At 35.8% G+C, this 9,301-nt stretch overlaps 1 protein-coding gene across 8 annotated transcripts in view; it reads left to right on the top strand.

Moving 5' to 3' along the window:
- GTDC1 (glycosyltransferase like domain containing 1) overlaps positions 1-9,301 on the top strand; it is a 478,402-nt gene that overhangs the window by 152,346 nt on the left and 316,755 nt on the right. The gene's annotated exons all lie outside the window — the stretch shown is intronic.

Raw genomic sequence — 9,301 nt, 5'->3', positions numbered from 1 at the left:
GAATCTCATTAATAACATTGACTTTAATTTTTCTTAGACTTCTTACACTCAGATATAGTCTTATAATACCTACAAGAAAAACTTCAGCAGAAATCCTGTTAACCACTAATTAATAACAGCCTCAAAGCTTTCCTATTCTTGTTACGGATAATTGAAGAATATTTATTCTCTTTTCCCATATAATGTATACTTCATGAAAATGCACCTGATAACGTGCTGTGGATGCTACTCAGTGGTTTTTAGTTTAGTACCGGTTCACTCGATTATATCCTACCAGTTAATCAAGTGTCTTTCATGCATGCCCTGCAGCAGTTTTAAGATATTCTAAAGAGGAAGCTTCAAAGCCACAGGTACTTACTGAGGAAATTATTGTATAATTATTTATATTAAGAAAAGATAGGCAACTTATGTGGATGAAAAAATAACATTATTATATCTGCACTAAAGTGGCTTTGCATGTTGCATGTATTATGCAACCATTGAAGCCTGTGAACATTTTTCATGTGCTGAGGACTGGAGTGTTGAAGGCCAGCCTTTAGTTCCTTTTTAATTCTCTTTTACACTTTATTTGTTAATTTCTGTTTTTAACATTAATCTTACTTTGATATATGAATTAATCCTGATCTAATGCACGGTTTGACGCTATTGGTTGGTTACTAGAATATCTGCCATGGGAAATCCTAAACTAGGGAGCATTTTCAAAGTGTCTTTGATTTGAAGGAAGGAAAATTTGTCCTCCAGAGCTCTTTCAGGTATTCAACTTGATATGCTCACTGACAATATTGGAATGTTGCATTTTAGGTAATGTCATAGCTGTTATATAGATTATTAAAATTATTGTTGCTTATTCAGTAAATTAGCTTTGAGATCATTAAGCTTATTAATGGAGATTTTAGCTTTAGGTAAATACGTTTCAATAATGAATAACATTGTACTAACTTTTCTTTGAACGTTCTTCTTGGTTACTTAGTTCCTAAGAAAATATTTTTTGAATGTAAAAATAAATTGTGTTTTTAGATGCTTAATCCCAGGGGGGAAAGGAACACATTTTGCATTAGTTGTCTTTAATTTATTAAACAATTCTGTAATGCACTCTGTGCATAGATCATGAAAACCACTGGCACACATTTTTCTGACCTCACCAACATAAGCTGCACTCTTGTGGCAATCCCAGCAAATGTGTTTATAAAGATTCCAGAAATAATAGTCTTGTGACTAAATAAGAAACAGAAGCTAAAGCTAAGAGCCAAACAGATACCTATCGGTTTCCTTGAGTTTAATCTGATTAAAAACATGGCTCTCAAAAACATTAAATACAATGTCATGTCAGAGAGGCAGTATATGATAAATATAGTTCATGACAGGAAATCGTTATTAAATAAGCATTACTAGTGAATCTGTTATGGAAATTTCCCTGTAAGTTAGTTAAGGCTCCCCCATTTTCACCTCCAGTGCATCACTATATTTTTCTGCTTTACTGTTAAGTATATCATTTTCTGTTCACTGAAGGCAGTTTTCCTACTTTTAAATAACACACGTCTTTATGGTTACCACTAATCAGACATGGACTGGCTCTTTACTTCAACCAGAAAAACCAATATACAGAGTAAAAGAGAATCTGTGCTGGTCATTGGCCATCATGACCTAAATACAACAAACCTAAAGGCAGAAACCTCATAGCTCTTAACGAGGGCAAGCAGTTGTTTTGAATGAGAAACACAGCAGCTTGGTTGAATCTCAGATTACTGATAGCCATCTAAATTTAAAAATAGTAATTACTTCACATAAAAACGATGAGAACTTCATATCTGACTTCATCAAGATCACATTATCTTTCCTCTTTGCTTTGAAGAAATACAGATACAACATTAGTCACTATAACCTATGTATTTGTAGCTAAACTCAGAGTGCTCTAATTTTTTAACAGTTCAGAAAGCATTTTTTTTAAAAAGAAATATTTTTACAACGCAAGAGGATTATTTGGCTGACTTACATTAATGAAACATTTTGGCACATGTTAAAGATTTCATCGAGCTATTACAACCACCCCCAAAAAATCTTGGTTTCCATTTAAAATGTCACCAATGTGGAAAAAATACCATCAATCAAATTGCGTATCTTCTAACTAAAGAGAAAAAAAAAAAGTAAAATAAAAAGGAAACAAACAGTGAGCTTCCAGTGCATTTTTGGCTTCCCTTAAGGAATTCTGTCTTAGATATGGTCAGTTATCTGTGGCCTTAAGATTATCTTTTTTTCCTCTTTGTTCCATTGTATGTTTTCATCTTCACAGGAATAAATCCACTGAGTAATATCCCTAACTTTATGCTGCTTTAGTCAGACACTGGGAATGCTTCAGTTTTTGTGAATGAGAACAGTAAGAGGAATTATTTTTCTGGGGAAACATAGGGGCCTCACTTTACAATAAAGAACTACAAAATTGCATATTATTCTTTTCTTCCTTCTTTAAAATTATTCTTAAGGCCTTAGTGGGAACAAAGACCCCCTTCATAGGAAACTTAAATACTAAATCCTTCTTAGGAGTTTAATCCAGCTAGAAACCTGTGTGCAAGTGGGACTCTTATCTGTTAAAATTTAGCCTCTTTCCAAGCAATACATGTAGAAAACTGAGTGGCTATTGCCTAACTGTGCTGAGTTCTGTCAGTGATTCTTGTCTAATGAATCTTAGCCCTTTCTCCAATCTCTCCTTGCATCAGGACTGTTTCACTTTTGAATCAGGACAAAAGTCCTAGCCCCATATCATGAAGATGGTTCGAACCATCTCCTTCTGTGATCATATATGTATGGAGTAAAGGGATGGCTCACTTTTCTGCTCTCACTTATCTTTAGGAACATTCAGCTTAATTGCATCATGCACCTGCTGTGGAAAGGATATCTAAACCACAGTAGAAAATTGAGATTAAACATAACAATATTTGGAGGTTTGGCATGGAATATACAAGTATGTATGCAACTCTATAGTAAAATCACATGTGTATAATACAGCTCTTTCACAGAAAAACTACCCCAATATCTTCTTAAAGTTCCTCAGCAATGGTTTATTTATAGGCCATGCCAGAGATCACTGTAATAGTAACATACCAGCCTCCCGTAACCATTCTGTGTAATAGCAAAGCCTAACTAAAGTGGCAGTGAATATTCTCAAAACAGTTGGGTAAGCAAGCCATAATTATATTCACCTAACAGATACGGAAATGTGCTGGGAGAGATTAAGTTATTTGTGCAGAGATAGGCCACTTTTAAGTGGCAGGCAGAAGAAAAACCAGGTTTTCTGGCTTATGCTCTTTCTGCTCTACTGTCAACAAAGAAATATACTGTATTACCTGAAAATGAGAGGATTGTTTTATTTAGAAGTCATACTGGTACTCTTGCTGTCAAAGTGACCTTAATCTAGGAGGCTTTTAGCTCAGGCACTCTGGCTGGAGGAGGGTAATCTGAAAGACTGTATTTCTGTTTTTCAAATTCACTGACACAAAATGCCAGTTTTGATGACTTCAGTAAATCAGGGAAGCTTTGTGGAGAAAGAACGTGTTCCTCTGACTCTTCCTCCTTTTTACCGAGCAGCCAGAAGTTACTAATTAGGGATCAGGGAGAGAGATGAATACTAACCTTCTGATAACCCAAGTCATCCCTGAAAATGTGGCAAAATTGGATCCAAGTTCTGATCAGAAGCTCCTTGATTCTTTTTCTTTTGCCTTCCATGGGCTCCTCTCTAACCAACACATTTCAGTCTCTGCATTTCTCTGAGGAACATCTTAGGATTTCAGGCACTTTTCCTTTTCTGGTTTCTGTTATAACCAGTTCCTAGCCTACATCACAGACTGACTGGTGAGTAGATGCTGCAAACTGAACAGAGCCCAACAGGATAAAAGGGTGTGAGACACCTCAGGAAAGCCTCTCCTTGTCAAGTGAAGGCGGAGAGGCTTCTATCTACAGACAGTTGAAGTACAGGGCGAGGCATTGAACACAAATTTACAGATCAAAATAGTAGTCTTCCAGGGATAGAGTATGGAGCAACATGCTGCAGAAGTTCAGCCTGCACGTGCATGGGTGGGGGATAGACGGTGACAGTCATCAAAACAGGAAGATTGTATCCTCTGGAAACAATGATCATAGAGACAGTGCTCTTTACCTGAGTAATGGTAGATGACATTTTTATAGTGCCTCACAATGTACTTATGTCTACATGGTTTCATTTTTTCCTCATAGCAAACCCTAAAGAGTAGGTTGGCAGGAAAAATCTCCTTTTATACATCAGGTTCAAAAAAGTGTGCTGTGCTGAAGTTACCCATTCGGTAATTTTAGAGTTAAGACTTGAATCCAAGATCTCTAATGTAGCAAATGATTCCCCCCTTCATTATACCAATGCCTTTGATTCTCAAACAGGACACATTTCTGTTCTTCCCTCCTCCCTTCTTGGTCTCATAAAAATAAATGCCAGACACTATACAAGCACTGGGTAAGTTGAGGCGAACAAAAGAGCCCTATTCCCTACCTTTGTGGAGCTTAGCCTGCACTTCTTAAGCCTGGCGACTGGTTTGGCAGTCATCAGCCACATGTGGCTATTGAGCCTGTGAAATGTGGCTGTTCTGAATTGAGATAAACTATAACTGTAAAATACACACTGAATTAAAAATGTTTGAATAAATAATGCAATTTTTTCATAATTTTTACATCGATTATATGCTGATATTTTTAGATATATTGAGTTAAATAAAATATTAAAACTGATTTCATCTTCTTTATTTTCCTTTTTTCAATGGCTACTAGAAAATTTTAATGGCTGCTAGAAAATTTTTAATTATATATATCGTTTGCATTTGTGGCTCACTTTTTTCCATTGGATAGCAAGCTGTGACCTAAGGAGAAGTGATTTTGTAGGGTTCATGCAGCAGTTTATAGTACTTCTGTGGTTACATTTTTTACAGTGAAACATTTGGATCATTTGAAATTTATCCTGGTGCTTGCTGGTCTGGATCCCAGTTTACTTTTTCTCTAGATGCCTACCAAGCTGACTCAACACCATTTATTAGTTTGTTCATCTTTGTTTTGAGAGGCTACCTTTATCATATGCTAATTCCTTGTATGTATTCTATTTCTGGATCTGCTCTTCTTCTCCATTGGTCTGTGTCTGCATTTAAATCAGTGTTATACTTGCTATTTTTGAGATTTTAAAGTATTTTTTAATGTCTGGTGAGGTTAATCTCCATTTCCACTTCCAGTTGATCATCCCTTCCCCCCACCCACCACCTCTGACAGAATTTTCTTGGCTATTGTTTTCTCATTGTCTTTAGCTATGGAAATTAGGATCTGTTTTTCCAGTTTAAAATCTGCAAAAACAACCTTTTTAAAATTGTGGTCAAGATAAATAAACTCAAAGAGAATCCATGTCTGTTTATGTTAACTCTTCCTATCCAATGTAATGGTACAGCTTTTCATTTTTTCAAGTCATCTGTGGGTAATACTTTTAACTTTTTCAGTAATACTTTAACATTTTCTGCATAGAGGTCTTACCCATTTCTTAAATTTATTCCTAGGAACTTTACCTATGTATGTGTACTACTGTTTATGCAATCTTTTCTTAAAGACTTGCTGTGTGTACATATAGGTATAGGTGTGTATGTTATATATATCATAAACCATAATATTTTTAATATTTTAATAATTTAAAAACATACTAATTTTGTAGTCTGTAAGCTTACCAAATTCTCTGATTCTTTGTGATAAATAGTTTTTGGTTGATGATCTTGAGCTTTCTAATCTTGTCCGCAAATACTAATACATTTACTTCTTTTTTCTTTATTTCTTTTTTTTAAATTTACTTATTTCTTTCCAGTTTTTTTTTTCTTTCATTTTTTTTCTCTCTTCTAATTCTGTCAGCTGGTTCCTGGAGCACAATGCTAAATAGTAGTGTGATAGTAAGTATTTTGTCTTGTTTCTGACTTTAATGTTTCATCTTAAGTGTGAGGCTGGCTTTCGAGTTGAACTGAATGTATTTTATTATAGTGACAAAAATATATTCCTATTTGAAGAATAACAATTTTTTATTGAATTAAAAAATCATGAATAGTTGTTAAATTTGTTCAATACCTACTCATTATCATGTGATTGTTTTTTCTCTTTAGAGCTATTGAAATGATGAATCTTATTGATTTACTAATATTGAACCATGCTTGTATTTTGAGGAAAAAGATCGCTTGTTCATGATGTTTTACTGTCTTTGTATCTTGCTAAGTTCTGTTTGCTACTATCTTATTCAAGATTTTGGCATCTGTTTATAAGTGAGATTACCTGTTATGTATCGGTTTTCTTATACTCACTTCATAAAAATAAAATAATTTGGAAGTTCCCCACCCCCTATTAATACCACCTTAAAAAGAAATGGACTTATCTGCTCTTTAAAAATTTGATAGAATTTCCCTGTGAAATCATGCAAGCTTAGTGCCTTTTTTGTGTGTTGGAATGGTGGTAGTATCATAGTGATGGTGGTGGATCATTTTTAGGAGGCAACTTTCTCTGTCTCAGGAAAATCTATTTTTGTTTGTTTTGATTTGTCTTTTAGATTCTCTTCTTCCTCTGGTAGGTAAATTTTTTTTTTTTCTACAAATTTTTTTTGTGTGTATGTGTGTATGTGTGGTTCTTTTGATGTTTAGGAAATTTTACTTTTTTTTCTTATCGGTTACCTTCATAATTAAACCTTTCAATGACACCCTAAGTTCACTTTTTTTTGAGAAAGAGAGAGTAAGAGAGTGAGGGAGAGCACAAGTGGAGGGGGCGGGGTAGAAGGAGAGGAAGAAGCAGAATCCCTGCTGAGCAGGGAGCCCTTTGTGGGGCTCATTCGCAGGACCCTGAGATCATGACCTGAGCCAAAGGCAGATTCTTGATCAATTGAGCCACCCAGGCACCCCTACTAATTTTTGAGTTAGCATCTATTCGTTCTTTGTAACCAGTTATGATAAAATTAATATGTTCCCACTTATCCATTGCTCTTTCTCTATCATCTGATTTCACATCAACATTACTTACTTTTTACCAATATATTCTTTAAATATGCACATGCTTCTATAGTTTGATTTGTAATCTTTTAATAGTATCTGAAGACTACCAGCTATTATGGTTAAGGCAATAGATGAATTTATTCTACTTCCCAAATTTCTTTAACTTTTTTTACTGTATCTTCAGTCAGAACAAAGATCTTTTTTGTTCTATTTTGCCACCCTAATTCCTGCATTCCTTTTGATTTTAGTTCTATGGCTAAATGTATTTGTTGGAAGACTTCTACTTTCAACTAATATGAAATAAACAACTAGATGTGCTTTTCCATCTGAAACAAAGAAAAAGTGGACAAAGAATGTGAAACCATTCAAAATGTAATATCATCCAGCAAAGGGCAGTGATCCCTGAGAGCAGGCAGTTAGATAGAGTGGGCCCTCTGATTGCCCCAGCTTTTTGCTTGAGTTTCTAGGCCCAGATGCAAAGAGGAGGAATCCAGGGAAGGACTAGGAGACCTATGGAATTGAGGAGATAGAGGTAAAAGTCTAGATGCGGGGAAAGAAATCCAGCACACTGAAATAAAGAAAGCTGCTGAAAGAAAGAACTCTGGAGATCTGCAGAGGGTCCCAGTTGAGCATTTATCTGAGTACAGATCCGTTCATGCATGTTAGGAAACTCTCAAGGCCAGAGAAAGAACCATCTGAGATGAATAAAAATAATGCCCATTGCTCATAAAAGGGCAGAAATAGTCCCCATTCCCACAGCCAGACTAGAAAACCTCATGATTCAGTCAGGGCTGTGGTCTCAACTGAGGCTCAACTGGAGAAGGATCTGCTTCCAAGCTCTCGTGCTTGTTGATAGTATTCAATTTCTTGTCAGCTATCAGGCTAAGGGCTTCAGTTTCTTGTGTACCTTTGCCCAGAGGACACCCTTATTCTCTTGGTATGTGAGCCATCCTAACATGTCTGTTTATGTCCTTGGAACCAGAAAGGGAGAGTCTCCTTGAAAGACAAGATGATACAATCGTGTGTAGTATAAGCAGATACACCCTGTTGCCTATGCTGTATTCTGTTGTTTAGAAGCAAGTAGCTGGTCCTGCCTGCACTCAAAGGGAGAGATTACATAGGGCATGAATACAAGGAGGTGAGATCAGGGGAGCCACCTTAGGGTCCGTTGTCTTTAATAGTGTTTGGGAGGATGTCTTAAAAGCAGCTGCATTTAAATAACAATGAGTTACTTCAGAACAAAGTTAAACCTAGCAGTACATTTCTCATTGGAAGCATTGCAAGGGAGAGTACAGTGGAGCAAAACCTTCAAAGCACTGAAAGGAAACGTGAAACCAGCAACCTAGAATTCTATACCCAAAAATGTCACTCAAAACAAAGGTAACAAACGTGGTCAAAATAAAACAGATAAGTCCTGGGGACATAATGGATAGCATTGTGACTATCACTAATAATACTGTATTGTGTTTGAAAGTGCTGAGAGAGTAGATCTTTGTTTTAATTTATCTTTTACTTTTTATTTATTATGTTATGTTAATCACCATACATTACATCATTAGTTTTTGATGTAGTGTTCCATGATTCATTGTTTGCATATAACACCCAGTTGCTGAGAGAGTCGATCTTAAAAGATCATAGGAAGACAAAACTGCACTTATGTATAGTAATGGATATTAACTAGACTTATTTTGGTGACTTTTTGTAGTATGTTGAATCATTATATTATACATCTAAAACTAATGTATTTTTAAAAAAGATTTTATTTATTTATTTATTTGAGTAGGGGAAGGGCAGGGGGAGAGGGAGAGAGAGAGGATCCCAAGCCTACTCTGTGCTGAGTGCGGGGCCTGATTTGGGGCTCGATCTCACGACCCTGAGATCATGACCTGAGGTGAAATCAAGAGTCGGATGCTCAGCTGACTGAGCCACTCAGGTGCCCCTAAAACTAATGTATTTTTAAGAAATAAAAACAACAACAAAACAAAAAGCAGAAAAACCCAAAGGTAAAATAAGGGGTTTTACCCGAGAGAAAGGAGAGTTGAGAAGAGAGGAGGAAGCAAGCAAGAAACTTTGTCTTTTGGGCCACTGTGTATTCTCCCAACTCTACTTCCATTAAATTTTTTATTCCTCCTGGGTCAAATTCTTGGGTGAGGCGTATACATCTATTATTCCCCCATTTCTGGGCTGATATGTGTATATATTTGTGTATCCCTGCTTTACTTATAGATACTGACAAGCTAGTCAAAAATATATATCTTAGTTCTTTTGAATATTTTCATGTACCA

This window comes from Zalophus californianus, chromosome 3, assembly GCF_009762305.2.
Source record: "Zalophus californianus isolate mZalCal1 chromosome 3, mZalCal1.pri.v2, whole genome shotgun sequence".
NCBI lineage: Eukaryota > Metazoa > Chordata > Mammalia > Carnivora > Otariidae > Zalophus > Zalophus californianus.
The sequence above is the reverse complement of the archived record's forward strand: the minus strand, read 5'-3'. Positions and strand labels throughout refer to the sequence as shown.